The sequence below is a fragment of the Mesoplodon bidens genome, assembly GCF_964165515.1.
Source record: "Mesoplodon bidens genome assembly, chromosome: 12".
Classification (NCBI taxonomy): Eukaryota; Metazoa; Chordata; class Mammalia; order Artiodactyla; family Ziphiidae; genus Mesoplodon; species Mesoplodon bidens.
In genome coordinates, this window is record NC_138168.1 from 70,489,953 (window position 1) to 70,514,155 (window position 24,203).

Sequence of the window (24,203 nt, forward strand, 5' to 3'; positions counted from 1 at the left end):
GAATTGAGGACACTGGGAGGGAGTCGGGTAAACCGGGATGAAGTTAGAGAGTGGTATGGACATATATACACTACCAAATGGAAAATAGATAGCTAGTAGGAAGCAGACACAGCACAGGGAAATCAGCTCGGTACTTTGTGACCACCTAGAGGGGTGGGATAGGGAGGGTGCGAGGGACATGCAAGAGGGAGGAGATATTGAGATATATGTATATGTATAGCTGATTCACTTTGTTATAAATCAGAAACTAACACACCGTTGTAAAGCAATTATACTGCAATAAAGATGTTTAAAAAATACTTACTAAAATATCTACAGATACCACGTTCTGATGGTTGGGATTTTCTGATCCTAGTAATGACAACAAAGTGATAACTGCAGATATTGAATGATGACCACGTAGATTTTCATTACGCTATTTTTAAAATTTCAATATATTTGAAATTTTCATAATGAATAGAGAAAGTAGTTAGAAAATAACTGATGTGTAGATATGAAAACTATGTCTTTATAACAAACTATTTTCTTTACCTGAAAAGAGGAATAAAAAATGTCTCAGTTGCATAACGTTTTACAGCTTAAAAGTTTTTAACATGCTTTTAGTGATATTACATTAAATCCACCCAAAAATAGAGGCAGTTAGGTGGTGTTATCTCAGTTTTTTCAAAAGAAGCAAAAGCTAAGTCAATCTTTTTTTCCAATTTTAGAATAGAGTTTCAAATTCTGTTTCTTCAGCATCTCTAAACAGACCAGCAAGTTTTGGAACTATATTTCTAGCATCCCAGCTTGCATTTATTCATTTCATTTCAAATCAGTTGAGATTTTCAGTATGTGTGTGTATGTGTGTGTGTGAGAGAGAGAGAGACTTGACCTATTAGAACTCAAACATGGACACATATTTATATGAAATACTCATTAATGATTTACCACTTATATGCTGTTATCCAAATATTATTTTAGTACAATTAAGTCATGTTTTCACAGGAAATATTTTAAATTTTTAAAAAATGGAGAAAGGGAAATAAGATGACATCAAATCTTAGAAAAGAGTGATTTGTGGAAAAAGAAAAGAAGTGAGAAAATATTGGTTACCAGGAATTTGAAAATAGTGAATGTAAGAATCACAGAGATGAGAATAGTCCAGAATAAAGGAAGGATGTGAGGGATGGAGGATGCCAGGTTCAGGTTCAGGTTCATAGCCATGCCCTAGGCAAGGTATGATGTGGTCAAGTTTTCTTCGGGCCTTAGCTTCCTGGCTTCTGCCACCACCCGGAGTAGCCAGGTATACACAGACATAAAGTGTAACTCTAGTTTTTTTTTTTTTTAATTATCAAAAGCATTATTTTATTTTGGTAGGAGCCAACATAAAACATATATATATTAAAGAAGAATTTATATGTGATGTCTTGCCATTTGCAGAATTCCTACAGAGAATTCTGTAACCTTTTTTTTCCACAAATCTTAGCTATTTTCTCATAAAAACTGTGGATCTTTCAAGCCTGAGAAAGGCAATATAAATGAAGTTTGTTGTGTACTAAACTCACTGAGAATCAATTTATAAGGCCAAAGCCTTTGGAAAAACAAAATGTACCTCTCTACATTAAAAAAAAAGAAGAAAAAAAAAACAACTTCAAACATAAAAATAGAAGAATAACCATCCCTTTGCTGTGGCATAGAATATACACTCAAAAACATTTTAAAAATAGGAAATTTTCAGGGGAATGTTTGTGACATTGGAGCTGGAATCAAGAGGGGTTCTGAGGCCTGATATTCTTTATATAAGGGAGTTATAGACATCAAAGAAGAGAAATGGTCATGAGTTACAGTGAATGAAAGATTTACCAGAACTTTGTCAATTACTCCCTTGTCTTGGAACACATTCTGGAAAGGCCACACATTTTGTGACTGTAAACATTCCTTTGCACAGAAGGGCTAAGATGCTGTGATAAGCCATGAAGAGTTCTCAATCTGTCTTATTAAAGAAAAAAAGTGAAAGAAAAAGCAAAGAATGATAAACTTTTATATATATATGGATGGATATATTATATTATGGGTGTAAGGAAACAGCTGAGAAGCAGTGTGGTATACAATGAATGGTTAAGAGTTCAAAATTTAAAATAAGATTACGTGGCTTCAAATTCTACCTTTATTATTATCCACATGTGTCTCTAAGACTTGACCTTCTCATATCTGAAATGGAGTTAAAATAGGTTATGATAAGATTAAGATGAAATAATGCATATAACATGTTTAGCATGGTGCCTACCATATATTAATTGTTCAATAAATATTTTTTTATCATCATCAGTCTTACTGTTATTCATATTGTCATCACTAGCTGTTGCTAATGAAATGATAAAATAAATAAAATTTATGACAATAAATTTTTATTATGACCAACTTGGAATACATTTTGGATTTCAACAGGATCGCTAAAATTTAGATATTAGCTGAAGTGATTATCAAAATGATCTCTGGCTTATATCTGTAATTATCTTTTACTGTACAACCACTGCCATGTAACATGTTACTTCTTGTGAGATCAAGCACGCACAGCCCAGCCTCTCCAGGTTAGAGTTAAGGTGCACATAAATACAGAGTTTTATAGGTTTGCCACATGACCCCCAAATGCAAGGGTGGATCTAGAGTAGGGATCCCTAATTTTCAATGATGGATGTAAAACAGAGATGTATAGTCATAATGGCCAACTGTGCCTTCTTTCTTAAAGATCACAAATCCCTGTGGTCTGCAGACATATTACTCTGTATGGTCAGGGAAAGACCAGAGCAAAGGCTGATGAAAGGAACTTCTGTTTTTGAAATACTGGTAGCCTCTGCATGCTCTTACCAAATAGATCCAGTGCTAGTACTTTTCACTTTTATTTCCAATCCCAACAATTTCACACATTTCCCCTTATGGATGTGAAAACTATTGAGAAATACACTGACTCCTTCAACACTAAATAATTGGGTACCACTGGAATAGAACAACCCCTGGAAGAGATAAACTCTAACTTGAGAGCATTCCAGATGAATTTTTCCATTAATTCTTCTGTTAATTCAACATCTGTGCTAATTGCAGAAAATAGTGTGAAGCCTCATAGGTGCCATAAAACCTGCGATTTTTTTTATACAACAACCTCATCAGCTCTTAAATAGCTAAACCAAGCAATCCTTACAGGATTCAGGATTCAGAAGGAACCTCAAGAGACCCACAAGAAATTTATTGGTGTTCCTATGGATGTCCAGTGAATTTGATAGTTTACCTGGGATATTTGCAAAATTGTCAGAGATCTCTCAGGATCCATAAAACTCAGATTTGCATAGACCACTCCTTTGCAAATTAAAGGGTTGAAGTGGGTTCCTGTGAGTCTTGTGGCATCCAGAGCTCCAGCTAGATGGGCAGTACTAAGAAAAGGGGATTTCATTTGTCTCAGAAACTAATGATTTTCTCTGATTATGTATATTTCTGTCTTTGAAGAAGACACTGAAAAATTACACATAAGATGAAAAGTGTAACTTGGAAAACTTTGTGGTGTCACTGAGAGAAAAACAAAGAGTATCACTGAATTTAAGAGAAATAAAGTAAGTAATCTTAGAAAGAAGTAACATTATTGATCTACATTTAAAAAGAACGTTTCAATTCATCCCAGAAATAAATTAGTGTATTTAATTTACTCTTCATGTGAAGCGCTTATTGTATTTTCAAACTATTTTTATTAAGTCACTTAAATGCTTTAATTTTACTTTTAGAGTCAATACTGTGAATTCTCATGCTTGAAATGCATTCATCAGTTGAATCTTTTAAAAAAAATTTTATTGAAGTGTAGCTGATTTGCAATGTTGTATTTAATTTCTGCTGTACAGCAAAGTGACTCAGTTATACATAAATGTTTTCTCACATTCTTTTCCATTAAGGTTTATCACAGAATATTGAATATTGTTCCCTGGGTTTTACAGTAGGACCTTGCTGTTTATCTACCCTATATGTAATAGTTTGCACACAAATAAAAACTATTTCATATCTATGAAACAAAAACAGACTCACAAATCAGTTGCATCTTTAATATTAAGATTTCAGAAAGTTTTATTTATAAAACACATGTAAATGTATTAAATTATACACAGGTTAACATGGGATAATAATAGATGTATATGTCTACTCCAATCTTACAGGGAATTTTTAATCTGAATCACAGTTTAATCAATAAAGAGCATAATGGAAAGTATAAAGACATGAAATATCATGAACCTGCAACTGTTTCTGTTTAGGTTATAAACCTTCATATGCAGGGAGCATGTGTGATGTATCTACAATGCTATTTATGAGCATGAAATATAGGACTGCTTTTTATCCAGAGGTATTGTGGGCAATGCTTGATCTTACATGAAAATCCCATTATATTAAATCCTATTAATAATATAAAAAACCTTAAAATACTATTTTCTATCATGTTAGTGGTACATCATATCACATTATAGTTTTCTTTTCATTAATATTGTGTTTATGCCTTTAGCTAAAGGGCTATTATTAATAACCTGTAACATAAACTTTTTAATTGTCACATTGTTCTACATGGTCTTTTTAAATACTAATAAGTTTGCCTTACATGTGGAGGGAAAAAAAAGGAATTCATGTAAATTTATATGGAATAATATGCATGACTAATTCATGTGAGTATCCAAATGAGAGCTGTAAAATAAAAATGAAAAACAAAATTTTCAAAAACTTATGACTTCATAGTTAAATGCTGAGTGTACCCAAGGGATTAAGCAATATTTTATTTTTGCTCTCTGGAATAGATTTTGTCTAATCAGAAATATAATTTTTACAGTTTCTTCCCTTTCTCCATCTTTTTCTAGTTTCTTTTCTCAGTTGATTCTCTGCCCTATCCCTTGTTTTTCAATGCCCTGTTCCTTCGGTTCTTAGTTGTACTTTAATACTGACCTTTTCCATACAGCACGGTACATATGGTATTGATTTTTATATGTACTCTAAATATCCTCCTTAATCCTATCATCCTAATTGTACTCATCTTTTTTTTTTTTTTTTTTTGCGGGCCTCTCACTGCTGTGGCCTCTTCCATTGTGGAGTACAGGCTCCAGACGTGCAGGCTCAGTGGCCATGGCTCACGGGCCCAGCCACTCCGCGGCATGTAGGATCCTCCCGGACCGGGGCACGAACCTGTGTCCCCTGCATTGGCAGGCGGACTCTCAACCACTGCACCACCAAGGAAGCCCTGTACTTATCTTAGTGGTTGTGACTTGCCTCACTAATAAAGCAACAAAGACTCTCTTACTCCAGCTTATGACAATCCTAAGGATTCTGGGGAGGTGCTGGGGACATGCTGATACTCTTTCCTCAGAGGTGGATGAGTCCACATGTTCTGTAGCTGAACCAAGTATTTAAGGGTAGCACTTGTAATCATATTATGCTTTGGCTAATATTCTTTTGTTCATGTTTTAATTAGAAAAATATTATGTGCCCAATATGACCAAAAATTATACTAGTACTGAAGAAATTTACAGAAGCAAAATATGTGTATCAAGTTTCCTCCCATGTCATAATTCTTCATTTCTATGTTATTTCTATTCACATTCACTCATTTCAGAACAAAATAGAACTTGATATAATACTGTTAAAAATATTTACCAGATTAACAACTATCCAGCTCAAGGAAAATAAACTTATCATTTATTTAATTTTTTTAGTCCTTATTGTACTGATTTTTTGATATAGCTCTTTGGATAAGTAAAAAACTTCTAATTTTGTTGAAGATATAAAAATTGAATAACTTTATAAACTCTCTTTGCATAGTAGATAGATTAGGGGAGCAGAATCTGCAGTCAGACTCTGGACATCCCGGTCTTTGTATGTACAATCTAGGTAGAACTCTCTTACTTCATCTGTAAAACAGAGGCAGCATCAGTATCTATTACATAGAATTTTTATAAGGATTGACTGAGTTAACATGTTAGTGTTATAAAATAATGCCTGGTATATATAATATATGTTCAATTAGTATTTGCTATTTTTATAGTCATTGATACATTTAGCATGTAACATACATCTATTGATGTTGATGTCAATGAATACACTCATTTTATTTATATCCTGACCACTTTAAAAACTTTAGTTGACACAGTGATCAAAAGGCCATGGAAGAGAAGAAATGACAGGGAAGCAAAAATGAGCACAGAGTTCTCTGACTGAGGTGAAGAAGATAAGTTAGTGAGTCTACAGTGAGCTGATTGTAATTTGAAACCCCTTTTTGGTCTTGTTTCCTGATAGCAAATGCAAAAGTGAAACTTAATGCATTACATTTTTTTCATCCCTCCTGCGATTAAATGCAGGCACTTCTCTCCTATCCTTTGACAGAATGATATTGAGTGATATTTTCCATTTTATTTTATTCTTGACCCTCAGGGAAACATTTGCCTAGGACCTTAGCTTTATTTGGGTCACTCTGTCTTCCATCGTGTTGTTGGGAATGAGACAAGAGCAAGCTGGCTCTGCCATCCAAGCCAATCATTAATACTAGTGGGATGCTGAACAGGCCACTGTCACACCAGCCCTTTAAAAGCAAAAGGCATAATAGTCAACAATCACTCAATACCATATGTACATTATTGAGTTTCTAATAATCGTTGATGGTCCATTTGTAATCCTACTACAAAATAAGAAATTCATTCAAATTTAAAGTTCATTAGGACTGGATTTTACTAATAATTAATGCTACCTTAATATTTATTCTTTTACTTTTCAGTGGGGCCTGGAAGAACTATTTAGCTTATCATATAAGTATTGATCTAATGGCATAAAATATTATGAAATGGCATTTTGTAGAATAAAGGACAGTTAAGTGATTCACTTCAGTTACTAAGTAGAGTCCACGTGGGTGGGTGTGAAAGAGTGCATAATTTGGAGTATCCAGAAGCAGGTGGGAGTAAAGTGTATCATATTACTTTATAAGCAAAACAGAACTTGCCCTTCAGTCGCTCTGTTTGTCTTCTGCTGGAAGCTAATATTGCTGAATTTTGTGACCTCCCTTGTATTTCTATCAACTTTAATGTAGCCACATAAGCAAATAGATATTCATATGCTCGGGATCTTTATGACATCTGGATGTTCTGGTAAATATTAAGACAATAAGCAGATAAAAGTATCACTTATTTTATCACTAGCTGCTCTGTGTGTGTGTGTGTGTGTGTGTGTGAGTGAGTGAACAAAGAAGACATCACTTGTTATAACGTGTTGTTCGCTAATATATTTATAAAAGAGTATTAGAATGCGTCATTATTCTCTAGAAACCAGATTCTCCCCAGTGGCTTCCTCACTGTTGGGTGAGTTAGTTGCTTGCATGTTAATCATTTCAGGGCCCTGATGAGTCATGTCTGTAAATAATACTCACTATTGAATCCAAGTCAAGCTTTCAAACATATAGAGAACACTAGGGAAGAAAAAAAAAAGATATTTCAGTGTATATATTTTAGAATGCCTCGTTTAAAATACTCTCTGAACCTAGAGTTGGGACTTAATTTTAATGTCCATGAGTTACAGGGTCTCTGAGGATGAGGTCCTTTATCTCTCAAGTCACAGCAGACTTGAACAATTCCTCTTTCTCATGCATGACAACAAACTTCTGCCTTTACCCCCGGGTGTGTTCAGAAATGCTGTTAGAGTCTGAGACTTAGCTCCCCAGTACAAGGTATTGACTCCTCTGGGTAGTGGCATCACAATAGTTTAGTGATGCCTGACATTGATGAAGTCCGTGTGCTGTATTATAAAATGATACAAATGTCTTAGAATAAGAAAAGCCTCTTAATTTCTTCTCCCTGTAGTTATTTTATGCTTAATTTAGTTATACAAAAAATTTCTTTGTGCCTGGCTGTAAAGCAGGGTCCTTCTTTGTGAACTGCAAGTACATATAAACCCTCCACTTAACTCATTTTCTGATTCTCCTTTCCTCGCATAACATAATGAATTTGATGAGCTTGTTTGGAAAACTATCGTGGATAGAAAGCACGTTATTCTTCTCCAAAATACCCAGCCCACAATCTGTCTTGATGGGTGATAGGCAACCACAAATCTCTAATGGTCAAAAGCAAATGTAAGACATTTCAGCCCAGAGATATAGTGTCCATTGTGTAGGAGTTGTCTTGTTTCCAGGACACCACCCCTACTCACTGGAAACATTTGCAGAAGATTTCCATCCAGGAAACCACCCCTACTCACTGGAAACACTTGCGGAAGATTTCCATCTTGATTATATTATTCTACCTTCTGTCCTGTGTTTGCTGGAAATGAGGATGTAGCCAGCTGTCTTTATAACATTTGCTTCATAACAATCAAGTAGTTGGAAAACTTCATCTAAAATAACATCAATATCATTATAGTAGTATTTTCTATCTGATATGCATGTGTATAATAGATATATGAATTGGACTGGATTCATGATAGAGCCATTAAGTTCATTCGGGAAATATAATACCAACATCATACATAAGAAGCCTCGACTAGTGAATAGATTGGGAATCTGAATTTTAATAGAAGCCAATTGCTCAATTAGGAGGCAAGGACTGAAATGGAAATATGTTCAATCAGGTCAATGCCTTCTGAATTTTTTCAAAAGTATTATTAGTTATTTTTTTTGATGGTTATAAAATTGTGGATTTTATCTGTGTATAGATGGACATACATGTACAAAGCCAAATACACATGTATGTATCACATTATGCAAAATTATATGCAATAGTAGCTTGATTTTAAAAACAATAGCAACAAAGATAGTTTGAAATATCTCTATTTGTATCAAACATTTATCTTTCATCATAACATCATATGGGTTAAGAGTAAAAACTTTGGGGGGCCTCCCTGGTGGCGCAGTGGTTGAGAGTCCGCCTGCCGATGCAGGGGATACGGGTTCGTGCCCCGGTCTGGGAGGATCCCACATGCCGCGGAGCGGCTGGGCCCGTGAGCCATGGCCGCTGGGCCTGCGCGTCCAGAGCCTGTGCTCCGCAACGGGAGAGGCCACAGCAGTGAGAGGCCCACATACCGCAAAAAGAAAAAAAAAAAAAGAGTAAAAACTTTGGAACTGGGTTCAAGTATTACTTCAGGAATTACAGCCTCAACTGCTTCTAAAGACCAGAAAGCTCAAAAAACTAAGGTAAATTAACCAACTATAAAATCACATCCAGGAGTAGAAGAAAGTGAAAAACTAAATACTTGATACTTCATCAAAATAGAAATGCTTCCTGTAAATCATCTATGCTTCCATTAATGTGTCATACTAGAATGTATATGCTACAGCCTGATATTCCCATTTTTCAAGAAAAGTCAGAAATCTGAGTTGTACCTGAAGTGTAATGAATTATAAATTAAGCACTTATTCAACAGTATAATTACCAATTTAGCTCATAGCCCTAACTGATTTTTTTGTTCCTCATTTTTATGTTTGTAGAATAAAGACATTAATGTTTTAATGCATGGCGTTTTTCTGAGGATTCTGTCAATCAGCTGAAATAGCATTTGGCATCTAGTAAGTGATCAGTAAAAGTCAGCAGTTATTATTTTAAATAAAGTATTGTTTCCAAATTGTATCATTTATTCAACAAACATTTCATGCCTATTATTTTTCGGGCATCATGCAAATTTCTGGATTCACAGAAGAGACTCGGAACTACTTTCTTTTCTTCAATATTGAGTTGTTGCATATCCACCAGTACCCTGATTTGTGTTTATCTTATCTTTCTTTTGGAGTAACCTTTTTTAGGGTTTATAAATAGCAATGTCTCAGAGATGTGTTGGGAAATGTTTAACAACTGGCTCTCCAGAAAGAGAAGGAGAACAAGAGAGAATGCACAGGAGAGAGAGGATTTTGGGGAGTCCTGTTTTGTAGAATCTACCAGTTTCCATGTGTAGATAAACCTACAGTAGCTGATTTCAAGTTACCAGTATGAAATCACTGAACACAAAGTTGGAAAGAAATGCAGTCACTTGAGATGGTTACAGTACGCCCTTGAATATAAAACTTGTTAATGATGTTATATGGCAATTTGAAAGAGAGCAATTTTTATGTTCATGATAAGTCTTGGACACCAGCAGAAGTATATTTGTGCCAAAAGTCAAACATAATTTTAATAGGACACACAATACCATCAAGTACAAGGTAAAATGATCTCAAATGGAAACTGAAAATCTGTTAAAAAAGTAATTTATTTTGGACTGGAAGGAGAAATGCAAACATCATATAAAGATGACTCAGTTTTGTTTTGTTTTCAAAGATATTTATATAGTAGTTTCTCTGTGCCAGGCATGATTCTAAGAACTTATAAATAAATAATAACTCATTTGAAAAAGTAGCTCATTAAAATGAATAGTCTTGGAGTATATTCATACTTTTATAAAAATAGTCATATTCTACAAATGACTAGAAGTGATCTTGCTATGTATGGAATCCAGAGACCAGAAGATCTGCAAGATGGCAGCTGTAATCTTCCCGAAGAAGAAGAGGGGCCTGAGTAAGGAAAATCATGGACACAGAAGGAAGGAAAATTCTTTAACTATAAATAAAATAATAACATAATAAATAATAATATGAAATAAAATAAATAATAGTATAAAATAATAACAATGAAAATAGCTGTGATTTTTAAAGCACATAGGTAAATGCTGCTTTGCAAGTGGTTTTTCAGTTTAGATTTTCATTCATATTTTGAGTCCCTTGTGTGAGGCACTGCAATCATTCACTTGGTGGGAAGCACAGTGGATAACAGAGAGTGAGATCACTGATTTCCTGGAGCTCTCCGTCTAGTTGGGAGCTGATATTTTGTACACATTAGGGTTAGTAATGTTAGCAGCAGCTTTGTCCCCAAACCTTGTTGGTTTTCAATAAAAGTTTATATCTTTATACAAATTCAAATATGGATGTTCCTCTTCAGTAAATGGTCTGCGCAGCAAGGATATTCAGGAACCCAGGCAAATTGCATCTCATAGCTCTAATCCTCTAGGTCCTAAAAGTCCTTTCCATTTAGCGGATGGAGAAAGAGAGACATTGGTGGATCATGCAAGAGGATTTTAAGGGTCAGTTCTGGGACAGGCAAATATCACCTCCATTCACACCACACTGGCCACATCCAGTTGCTCTGGCACATATTCAATTTCTCACATAATGCTCACAACAATTCTAAATGTAAATTACTGCATCCATTTTACAAATGAGAAAACAGAAGCTCAAAAAAAGATTAAATAATTTACCCAAGTTAACATATTTAGTTTATGGCAAGGCTGGAATTTGAAACCAGGTCATGATCTTACTACATGAGAATCAACATGTAGAAATTTTTTTTTTTTGTTTTATCTTCTGTCTGTGTTTTGTTTTTAAACTTTTCAGAAAAAAATAATTTAAGTGACTTAAATTAATGTTTTCCAAGAAAACAAACTCAACATTTAGAATTAACTCCACTACCAAGAACCCCACAAGACCAACTTATATAGGAAATTTTGTCTACCCTTTATTTTCCAATTTGGAGATTTTATGTAGACAGTAGAAAACTTTTGATAAAATCTCAGGGATAGGCTTTACAAAACATACACTTCTAAATAGAATATCATTTGCAATTATTATCAATAATAATAAAAGGTTACCAAGGCCGAAGCCATAAACCTTAGTGAAGAACATAAGATTATTGCTTTATTATGGTCCAGAGAGGTATTTGAAATACCTTTCTGCTATATTTGGAAACTAATAAAATATAGATTGAAAAGAAGGGTAAATAATTACAGATTTTAAGCTCATATTTCAAATTCCACCCAGCTCATGCCAATCTGAAAATCACTAATTTGATTTAAGTCTATGCAGTGAAACGCCATTTGTTTTTGAGTTGTCATTCAGTTCCCTATGACAAATTCCTAAAATATTTTCCTGGAGCATGTAGAACTTGATGAAATGTCCATACAACATATGTTAATACACATAGTCAAGAATATTGTGGAAAGACCTATTTTAATTATCTCTTTGGTTTTATTAGCAAATGTGAATTTGTAAGCAGGTATATTCACATACACAGGGTGATAATATATAATGAAATAATTTTACACTGTGATAATCAAATAATTTTATTATGCTCTCAGACTTACTGGAAATGTACTTTCTTGGTACTTTGTTAGGATGGCAATAGGCACTTTAGGTCTCAGATCAATAGATAAAATCACTTATTTTACATAGAGCGAAGCAAAGAGATTTTCTATTGTCTTAAACTTCATTTTGCTCTGTCATATGAACTCATTTTGAAGTCTCTTTCTTGTCAGCAATAAAATCACTTTGTGTCAAACTGAGACAGAATGTGTTTCTCTTTTGAGAAAGCATCTCATATAGAGCAAAGTTTCAAAACAGCAAATTAGATTTATTTTTATCACTAAAATCTGTAACGTTCGAAAAAGAATATAAAGAAAGGAGACAAATTTCCATGCTAAGAAATTCCATAGCTAAAGTTTCCTACGAAAATAACTAGCTGACCAAAGATGGGATCATTGTCGAGAAATTAGAACTGGGAAGAAAATAAGCAAGACTCAAGCATTTATAGTTTATACATCTGTCTATTTAAGGACTTCCAACCCCATAGCTTGATGCCATTGTCAGGAAAGAAATGGAAAATCCAGTTACAATTGTCTAGTTGGTCTATCATTATTCAGGATGAAAACACAGTTTAGTCATTCACTAACTCAGAATTCTCTCTTTTTAGCAACTTAATACAATATCATGAAACAACTGCCCCAGACGGTTTATAACAAGACTCTGTGCCAAAAATACATTACTTGTAAGGAAAACAGGAAATGGCAAAGAGAAAGTCAACTTTAACAAAATTTCTGAGTCACCTCTTCCTGTGGATTCATCTTGTCATAAAACTCCACTTGTTTTAGGACAGTTCAAAGTGTGAATTAGAGGAAAGAGAGCCTGATAGTGCTGTTAATTGCACTGAGCCACCAGGTTTTCTAAGGGCTAGTTCTAGGCCAAATGATTAAGCAGCAAATATATCTTTGACACAATCTCCTCTCCCAATTCTGTGCTCAAACCCTTCCCTTCCAGGTAACCAGGGTCCTGCTGCTTTATCTGGCTTCCCAGGGCCTAACTTTTACTCCCCCAAACCAGTGTCATTAACATGACAATTTAGTCAGTTAACATGATAAACTAGTGTCAAGTGAAGGTACAAATGAAAATTTTGTGAAAGACTGGGGTTACTTGAACTCTGTTGGAACTTCCTCAAGGAGAAAGAGGGCCAATTGGTAATAGCAACCAAAAGTTACACTCAGAATTTGTTCAGCAGTTTACTATGTTCAGGCAGTGGACTCATTGCCTTAGATAATCTAATTAAAACATTATAACAACAAAAACAAAGCTCTCAGGTATGTCTGTTGAAAAAAATGCACAACCTAAAAGTTGATCATTGTGTTTTATTCGGCGGACTTTCTGAGGACTTCAAGCCCAGAGACAGCCTCTCAGATAACTCTAAGGGTCTGCTCCAAAGAATTAAGGGTGAAGCCAGGATATATGATATTTTTGTAACAAAACCCAGGTAGTAAGAATATCAAAAGATTACTGTTTATTAAAGAAAACCAGACATCTGGAGTTAATGAATTTAGTGCTTTTCTATGTGTGGGAAGATGCAAAAGTCTGGGCTTATCGAAATCATTCCTTTATATGTACCTCAGCTCTCTGCCTCCAGTATCCAGTGTTTGCCCATCCTGAGTTTCCTCAGGGCTCACCTTCGGGGCATTCTTTGTTTACTGATATGGCAGGCAACGTTCTTCATTCATAGGTAATTATTAGGTATTATATATATATGTGTATATATATATATATAATATATTTAAATTTTGTATACTACATATATATACTCCGTTTACCTATCTATCTATCTATCTATATTTTAGTATAGGAGGAGGCTTGAGGCTTAAATGTTAGGTAACATTCCAGAAGATCCCTAGCTCTTACCCAGTGGAGCAGGCAGGTCTGAATTCAGAGTGTCATTATGCTGATCTGCATGGTTATGTTTCATGAGGGAGTGTTTAAAGATGAGAAAGGATCTTCATGTTAGAACTCTCAGAGAGTGCCCTGGAACTTCTTACACATGAATGAGAATCTCCTGGCTCCTTTCATGGGCCTAGCAGTCATATTCGTTGTGAAAATTTCCCAAATGATTCAAACACACTCTCTGATTGAGGGCCCACAGTGGTGTATAAAGATTTGGGTGAACACCAGTGTCATTTGATGCAGACAGGAAACCACCAGCAAAAGAGTCACTGGAGCACAAGTACAATGATTCAAGTACTAGTCATGCCTCCCTTTGCAGGTACAAGTCCATGGCAGGCAGTGCTGGAAACTTTGGGTAATTCTTCTGGTTAAATTTGAGTTGTAGCAGAAGAGAAGCCCTTCAAGGAGGCTTTTGGAGTGGATTTTTGAATAAGGATGAAAGTCCTTGTTCTCTGGATTGATTTGAACCCAGACCCCATGTTCCTTCATGGTTTTTTCCTAACAAGCCCCATCAGCCATGTTGCTCTTCAAGGTAGGTCCTAAAGTAGGAAATTTGGTTTTCAATATTATCCTCCCCTTGCCATTCTTCTACATGTTTTGGTCTGCTCTTCTGGGGAGACCTGGGTCTCTGGAGTTCTTTTCTGGCAGGCTATGCCTCACTGGCTATGCCTATAGCTGCAAGACATACTCCAACTTGCAAACATAGACTTTGAGAAGTCTTCGTTGCTCAGGATTCCACTTCTACTTCCCTGGGTATCCAATTCAAAACTTGGTCTTGGTCTCTCTGTCTTCTTCATCATCAGGGACTCCCAGTTTCATGGGGTGAAGGTGTAAGCAAAGAAGAACAAAGAGCATTGGTCACCACACAGTTCTACAAGGAGGAAGTCATTAGCCACTGCAGATGCTGACTGACAGGGCACTCTGAGAGGAATTCAGGATGAAAAATAAGATGAAGCACTCTGTGCTTTGGACAGAAAGGCTCCTTAGATAGTTAGATGTATTGATATATCTCAGGAAGAATTTCAGTGAAACACTGATTCTTACATCTTCCTATTTATAGAAAAACACTAAAATCATTAACTTGGGATATTTGTTCTTTGTGAATAGCAGTAATCTTTTACCAAGAATGTATGCTTAACTGCACATATTCCCTCACCAAAAATCACATATAAACTGGCTTCTCCTCTATCTTTTTGGAGTATTTTCCCCAGAGCTATTGAGTGGCTATCTCCCAGGCTATAGTCCTCAGTAAGTCCTTGAATAAAAATGAAACTCACAACTCTCATGTTGTGTGGTTTTCTTTAAGTTGACAGAGGGGACTTAGCCCATATCTTTTATCATTTTAAGATGCCTTGGGAGTGTAGACATGTTACCACAGGTTGCTGTAGACCTTCTACCAGGGTTCCAAATAAGGGTGGAAAACAGATATCATTCAAAATGTTAAAACATATTCAATTATGAGGTCAGAACTCATGTTGTATACACTGAGTTCAACCACAACAATAATAATTTCTAGGAATACTAACAGTTGAAAACATTAAGCAGACTTTTAGACTTTACTCTTCTCCTAATTGATTCCTTTTGTTTTGCTTATTCAGGCAGGAGGGGCAGGAGGGTGAGGATGTAACATATGTTGAAGCACTTACTCCTTTCTGGATTGCCCAAATGAGAGTCCTGGTTTAAAGGTGTAAACTGTGTTTCCTATTGCTCAGCACTTAGGGGAAGTAACAAATGTTTCCAAGGGATTTAGACACATTAGAAAGGATTTCAGGATCAAAAAATAAGAATACTTCATAACCTGACCACCCAGGATCAGCAGATAGAATGGATACTGCAGATAATGACAATGTGGACAGAAGAGGACCTTGGACCATGTGTCTATCGTCCATTCCTTCTACTATTTATTTTCATAGGAAATTCTCAGTAAAGACAGGGATACCCTTAATTGGCTGATGAAAAGTTTCCAAAACTCAGTGAAATTAAATTAATAAAAGAAATTAAGTTAGGTTTTGCAATGTGAAAGCAAGTTATGTGTCATACACACCTGTTTTTGAACTGAGATTATTAGAAAACTCTATTGTTGATAATAATGACATCACCCAAATCTGTATATTCTCAAAGCCTAATACTGTAAAACCGTGTAGATGGGAATGATGAACTTAAAGTACATGTAAGTTAGCTTCAAATGAACTATTTTGGGTCTGGGGATAACTTCAATTTTATCTAGGAATATTTACCAGCATATTGTTTAGCTATTGAACACTTTTCTATTAAGACAATATGATTCAATATTTTCATGTATGCATTGAAAAATAGTTTAATATAATATATTATCATCATCCAGAATTTAAAACATTTTAAAGTAATTATTCCATGTACATCACATTTGTGTAAAGGAATAATTCATTGTCTAGCATTCATATATAAGGTGTGAACAAAAATGAAGACACTGATAGTTTTTTATAATTAATGAAAGTCAACACATTTCTGCTTAAAATGCAGAAATAGACTACACTGAAGAACTACAAATGAGAATTTGAGTTACTTAGAAGGCAGTCATTAAAATTACAAAGTGACTTCTTTGTTATAGGAAATTTGGTTTAATTATTTAAGAAATAGGTCACCATTCTATTTCTTCTTGTGATCTTATTCCTCATAATGGGCTGAATGATTTTCTCTCAGCTTTTTTCTATATTGTTATTTGTAACTGGCTATTATTGACTATTCATAAAGTACACTTAATAATTTCAGATATATTACAGATTCCTAGTTAATTAAATATGTATAATATAAACTGAGTAGGAATATATATATATATATATATATATATATCTTTTCACTTTTTTTAGATTATCACCTTCATGGTATAATAAATACATTTCTCTTAGTGAAATAATGAAGCAGAATAATACAGTGATGTAAAGAAAACATTAGGAACTTTTTCCTTATCTTGATTTGCCATGAAATATCTGAGTAATTGGAAGTTGTCTACAAGTGCCTGATTGGCTTTCAAGAGACTCTATTATGCTCTTTATTTTCTAATCTCTTCATCTGATTCCATTAATTAGTGAGCCCAGAATATGGGCCACATCTTATTTACATTGGATTTGCATTATCTATTACAGTTCCTGGAACATTGCAGGTATGCAATAATTAGAACCCTATTTTCTTGCTGAGCCTCAGTGTCTTGTCTTTAGGATGGAAATAACATTTTTAATAAATTATATGGCCATGACAGGAGGAATAAATAAAATGTTATATAAATTAGAAAGCATTTAACTTATAAAACAATACAAATATTACATTTTACTATGCAGATTCTATTTATTCTTTAAGATTCAGTGTAATCATTTATTCTTTTTTAAAGATGCTCTGATTACCTCATTTTACAATTACTCCTTCCTTTCCCACACTCCAATTTTTCTGTTTAGATAGTAAATAAATTTAAAATAGCCTCATGAAATTTAAGAAACAAGAGAGACTTTAGTCCAGTATATGTGTTTTGTGGAGGAAGAGGCTGAAGCCTAGAGAAACACAGTGGGAAGAACTGAAATTTTTTGATTCTTGGGTGACTGCTCTTCCTGTGATTGCCCATGATGAGGAGCTGATTGGCAGACCATGCTAAAAACATCTCAATCTATTTATCTGTAAAATCAGCAGACATGTAAAGAGGCTGTCGAGAGGATTTTGTATTTCAGGACCAATCAAAATATGTATGTCATATTGATTCTGCAACATAATTTTTCATTCTGGAAAATATTGTAAATAAATTATACACGAGGGGAAACACCTTCAGAAAAATGCCTCCATGTGAGCAGACAGCATTTTTCCCATCTCAGAAGGAAAGATAAAGCCATCAGTCATGACCAGCCTTAACCATACTCCCTCAAAAAATGAACATCAGCACCCTTTCCCATGATAACACTAAGGTGAGGGGAAAACAATCCTTATATTACTTCAAGACTGATTTTTCAATCTGAATTTTTAACCAAAATCTTTTCTGTTTCTCTGATACTTTTCTCCATAAATTAGTCCCACTTTCCACTGAATTTTCACCTTCTCCATCCCCATTACCACATTTCTTATGGACATATTTAGGTCAGTCTTCTAAAGAAACTTCTTGACTCTATGGTTTCCTATTGCTAGCATCATCTTTCCCTCTCTTGCCTCTTTTTTGAAAAAGCCATCTCTATTTACTTTTCTTTTCCCTAATTTGATACCTACTGCTTAACTTGCTGCATTTAGGCACATATCTAGGTTTTGCACAGTGTGATTATTAACTTTCTGTGGCAGCATGATTGGATCATGGAATGCCCAAATATTTGGCAAAACATTATTTCTGGGTGGGTTGGTGAGGGTGTTTCCAAATGAAATTAGCATTTAAGTTAGTGAACACAGTAGAGTGGTTTGCCTTCCCAGGTGTGGATAGGCATCATCCAATCTATCAAGGACCAGAACAGAATAAAAAGATGGAAGAAGGAAGAATTCAGCCTTTCTTGCTTGAGCTGGGATATCTGTCTTCTCCGGTTCTTGGGGCTCTTGGGTCTCAGGCCTCAGACTTGGACTGGAAGCTACCTCGTAGGCTCCCACCTTTGGACTCCAACTTAATTACATCATGAAACTTTGCTGGGTCTCCAGATTGAAAACAGCAGATGGTGGAAATTCTCAGCTTCCATAATTGTGTGAGCGAATTTCTTATAATAAATATCTTTTTACAAACACACACACACACACACACACACACACACGGTCTGAAACTTATAAGCAAGTTTAAGACTTTGAAGTTCAAGCTTCAGTGGCTTCATGATAAATTTGCCTTTGCTGAAACCTTAGTTTTCTTTGCACCAACTACAGAGGTTGCTCTCATTTGAATCATCAAATACTTGTTGGTGCTAAGAGAGAGGGCACACTTGAAAACTTGCTTGGATGAATTTGTATTTTTGTGTTCAAAATACCTATCCCATAGGGCTTCCAAGATGTTGCTTCTTTGTCATCTAGAATCCAGTACAAATAATGCAGCTTGACAACCATCTGCGTCTCATTCCTTGTTAAGTAACCTTTTTCCTGCTCATACAAAAATCTTTCCCAAGATTTTAAGGCTGTTCTGTGTATGTTTGTTGTTCTGAAATTCAGGGAGGATGATCTCAGTGTGGGTCTGTTTGTGTACATTCTGCCTGACAGTTAGTGGATCCTTACCATATAAAAATTCATATGCATTTCCAGGTCTTGGAAGTTTTCTTCTCTTTCCCATTGAATATTTTTTCTGAAAGTCAGGAAATAATATGAGGTACTGTGTAATTTATGTAAAATACTATAAATCTGTAGATACAAAATTATGTATATATAGATTTATTAAAATATACGAGAGAACATGACAAAAACAACCATGATTATCTTTGGGAAGATTTTGTATGGCTGAGGAAGAGAGTAAAGGGGTACATTTACTTTCAGTCTTTTTAAATACTTGTCATATAATTGACATAGAGTATACTGAACATATTTAAATTGTACAGTTAGGAAAGTTTTGACATATGTATACAGCCATGAAATCATCACCACAAACAAGATAGTAAACATATCCATTACTTCTCAAAGTTCCCTCTGGACTCTTATAATGCCTCCCTCTGTTTTTTTCCACCCATTTCCACCCCAAGATTATTACTCATCTTTCTGTCATTATGAATTAGTTTGTATTTTATAGAATTTTCATGTAAACAGAATCATACCATATCTATATTTTTGTCTGGCTTCTTACATACCACCTAATTATTTTGAGATATATCAATAGATAATGATTATTTACTCTGCTGAGACTTTGATTCGTATTGCATTTAATACATGTATAGATCAGTTAGAGAACTGACATCTTAAGAATATTAAGATTTCTAGCCAATGCTCATATTTAGGCCTTCTTTAAACTGATTTTTAGTTTTCAGTATATAGATCGCACACATCCTATGTCAGATTTATACCTAATTATTTCAGGTTTCTATAGTATTTAAGTAGGAGTATTTTAAATGTCAATTTCTGATTGTTCTTTGATAGTAAATAGAAATTCAATTTACTTTTGTATATTAATCTATATTGCAACACACTAAGCTCCCTTATTCTATCTCTAGTTCACTGAGAGTTTTTACAGTAGTAGATGTTGAAGTTTGTAACATGTTTTTTCTACTTCTATTGAGATGAAAATATTTTACATGTAATTTGTTAATATGGAGAATTATTGTTTTTTGAATGTTAAGCCAACTATACTTCTCTTCACTTGATCACTATTTGTTATCATTTTTATTATTGTTGGAAGGATTTGTTAACATTTGGTTAAAATTATTTGCATCAATGTTCATGAGGAGTATTGATCTGTAGTTTTCTTTTGATATTTGTCTGCTTTTAGTAAGAGAATAATTCTGGTTTCATAGAGTGAATTGGAAAGTATTTTCTCCTCTTCACATTTCTGGAAGAGTTTGTTTAAAGTTGCTATTATTTCTTCTTTTAATGTTTGATTGAATTCTCCAGTAAAACAATTTTGTCCTGGTTTTCAGTTTTTTTTTCTTTCTTTTTAACCATTTTTAAAATTGAAGTATTGTTAATTTACAATGGGTTTTTCCCTTTGGAACATTTTAAATTACAGTTTCAATTACTTTACAGATATTAGTTACTCAGAATATCTATTTCTTATTGAGATTGCTTTGGTGGTATGTTTCAAGAAATTTGTCCATTTAATCGATGGTGTCATATTTATTGTCATAAAATTATTACAGTCCTTCTCTATTAACTTTTAATATCTGCAGAATCTGTAGTGATTTCACTTCTCTAATTATTGCCATTGATAATTCAATCTTCTCTATGTCTTTTTATTCTTATTCCTCCCTCTGACTAGAGCATTGTAAATTATATTGATCTTATTAAAGAATCATTTTGGTTTTACTTTTTTTCCATTGTTAGTCAGTTTTCCATGTCATTGATTTCCTTTCTATTTTCTTTCTTCTTCTTAGTTTGGGTTTAATGACCTCTTTTTCACATTTCTTAAGGTTACTACTGAGGTAATTGATTTGGTTCCTTTCTTACTTTCTAATATAGTTGGTTATTGCTATAAATAAATAGTCACTCTAACTTTTGCTTTTGAAAATTTGCTTTTTCACTTACATTTAGTTCAAACTTTTTATAATTCCCTTTTTGATTAACTTTATGATCCATGGATTAGTTATAAATATATTATTTAGCTTCCAATTTTGTAAATTTCTAGAGATCTTTCTGGTATTAATTTCTAATTTAATCACACTGTAGTCAGAGAACATACTTTGTACTATTTGAATCTTTTCAGATTTCTTGAGACTTACTTTACAGTCCAAAATACAGTCTTATTTCCTCTTAGTTATATAGGTTAGCCCATGCAATATGAGAGTGGGCTACATAAGAACATGGATACTGGAATGTATCTTGGCTATCATAAGTGTCTATTATGTATTAGTCTACATGCAACTGGAGACCCAACATATCCTTATGGAACTTACATTGTATTCAGGGGTGCTAAAATAAAAACATAAACTAATAAGTGAACAAATGATATAGATTGTAATAAGTACTATGAAATACATAATCAGGATGTTGGAATAAAATATAAATGGGCTGACTGGTGCTATTTTACCCAGGGTAACCAGGAACAGACTCTCAATAGAAGGACAAATGAGTAATAAGGATGGAATATATCAGTCATTCAAATAGCTGAGGAAAAAGAAGTATCAACAGAGGGAAAGATCTTGGTATTAGAGAGAAAGAATATAGTCAGCACTTAAGAGTTAACCTCACAAATATATAGGATCTGCATGTGAGAAACTATGAAAGACTAATGAAAGAAAGAAAGAAAATCTAAAAAAAAAATTGAGAGATAACCTGTGTTCATAAGATAAAAGACTCCATATTTTTACAATATCAATTCTTCCCAATTTGACCTATAGATTCAGTGAAATCCTGAACAAAATTCTAGATAATTTTATAGATATTAAACAACTGATTCTAAAATTTACATGTAAATACAAAAGATCTATCTATCATAGCCCACACAATACTGAAGAAGAACAAGGTGGGAGACTCACAGTATCTGACTTTAAGAATTACTATAAAACTATCAATACATTAATCAAGTCATCTGGAAGTAGTGAAAGAATAGACACATAAATCAATGGAGCAAAACTGAGTGCCCAGAATAGACCCACACAAATGTCATCATCTTTAGAAGATAGTTCATCAGTCTCTTATAAAGCTAAGCCTCAATTAACATATGACCCAACAGTCATAATCTTAGGTATTAACCTGACTGATCTAAAACATATTTCCATGGAAAAACTTGCACATAGATTTTATATAATCTTTACTCATAATCACCAAAAACTGGAACCAACCAATTTTTTCTTCAATTGGTGATTGAATGAATAAACTGTGGTACATCAATAGTACGGAATACTATTCAACAATCAAAAGGACCAAGCTATAATTCCACACAGCAAAATAGATGCATCTTAAAGGCATATTTCTAAACATAGAATCAAGACTGAGATGATATAACTTGTATAATTCCATTGGCATGACAGTTTGAAAGAGGTAGAACTGTAAGAGATGGAAAACAGGTCAGTAGTTGCCTTGGTGAAGCACAAGGGATTTTTAGGATGGTGAAACTATTCTGCATGATATTGCATGATACACAAGTTCATTTGTTTCTCAAAACCCATAATGATTTATAGCAAAAGTGAAACTTAAAGTTTCTAAATTAAAAATAAAATCCACTAGGAGGGTGGGGGATTTCTAGATTGATTTCAGACTGTGGAAAAAATATCTGTTCTACAAATATATTACAGAACCACATTGAAGGTGGTGAAAACAGGAGTGTTGACCTCAGTAACTTTAAAAATGACTGAAAGCGGTAAGTCTAATGACAAAAGGAACTGTATATAAGTACTATAGTCTAGTAAGTAAAGTCATTTCTCATGGGAGTAGGAGTTAACAATTTTGAAGCTGCTGTACATGTATATGGAATTGATAAAATTAAATAAATGGATGGTGGCAGCATGGAGGTTCCTTAAAATCTAAAAATAGAACTACCATATGACCCAGCTATCCCACTCCTAGGCATATACCCAGAGAAAAACACAATTCAAAAAGACACATGCAGTGTATGCAGCGGTTGAGAGTGCACCTGGTGGTGCAGTGGTTGAGAGTCCGCCTGCCGATGCAGGGGACACGGGTTTGTGCCCCAGTCCGGGAAGATCCCACATGCCGTGGTGCGCCTGGGACCGTGAGCCATGGCCACTGAGCCTGCATGTCTGGAGCCTGTGCTCCATAACGGAAGAGGCCACAATAGTGAGAGGTCTGTGTACCGAAAAAAATAAAATAAAAGATACATGCACCCCAATGTTCATTGCAGCACTCTTTACAATAGCCAGGACATGAAAGTAACCTAAATGTCCATCAACAAAGGAATGGATAAAGAATATGCGGTATATATATACAATGGAATATCACTCAACCATAAAAAGAACAAATTAATTAATGCCATTTGTAGCAACATGGATGGACCTAGAGATTGTCATACTGAGTGAAGTAAGACACAGAAAGACAAATATCATATGATATCACTTATACGTGGAATCTAAAAAAAGGGTACAAATGAACTTATTTACAAAACAGAAGTAGAGTCACAGATACAGAAAACAAACTTATGGTTACCAGGGATAAGGGGGAAGGGATAAATTGGGAGATTGAATTTGACATATATACAGTATATATATAAAATAGATAACTAATAGGGACTTACTGTATAGTACAGGGAACTCTACGCAATACTCTGTAATGGCCTATATGGGAAAAGAATCTAAAAAAAGAGTGTATATATGTATATATATATATATATATATATATATATATATATATATATATATATATATATCTCACTTTGCTGTACACCTGAAAGTAAAACAACATTGTAAATCAACTATACTCCAAAAATTTTAAAAATTAAAAAATTAAAAAATTAAAAAATAAATAAACAAATGGATGCTGGCTGTTGGGAACCATTCATGTATACATATACATGTGTGTATGTGTTTACATATGAACTGAATATACGTATATGTGTATGTATATGCATATAGACTGAAAATGTAGATTTTTGTAG